General features: G+C 33.3%; 1 protein-coding gene across 1 annotated transcript in view; it reads right to left on the bottom strand.

Annotated features, from left to right (window-relative positions):
* LOC119592200 overlaps positions 1–213 on the bottom strand; it is a 61,892-nt gene that overhangs the window by 44,266 nt on the left and 17,413 nt on the right. The gene's annotated exons all lie outside the window — the stretch shown is intronic.

Raw genomic sequence — 213 nt, forward strand, 5'->3', positions numbered from 1 at the left:
AGGCCGAAATCATGAGCATAATATTTCCAGAAAATTCTCCTTTGTGTCTGTATCTTGTTTGTATCTTATTTTCTTATTCAATTTTTTTTGTTCTAGTAAGACAATGAAAGCCTGGATCTTTCACTTACTATCGGAGTCGCGTTTACAGCATTAATTAGCATAAAAGAGCTTAACGTCTGCTCATAAATACTTGGTAAAAGCAACAGAAATGCT

The sequence above is a fragment of the Penaeus monodon genome, chromosome 29, assembly GCF_015228065.2.
Source record: "Penaeus monodon isolate SGIC_2016 chromosome 29, NSTDA_Pmon_1, whole genome shotgun sequence".
Classification (NCBI taxonomy): Eukaryota; Metazoa; Arthropoda; class Malacostraca; order Decapoda; family Penaeidae; genus Penaeus; species Penaeus monodon.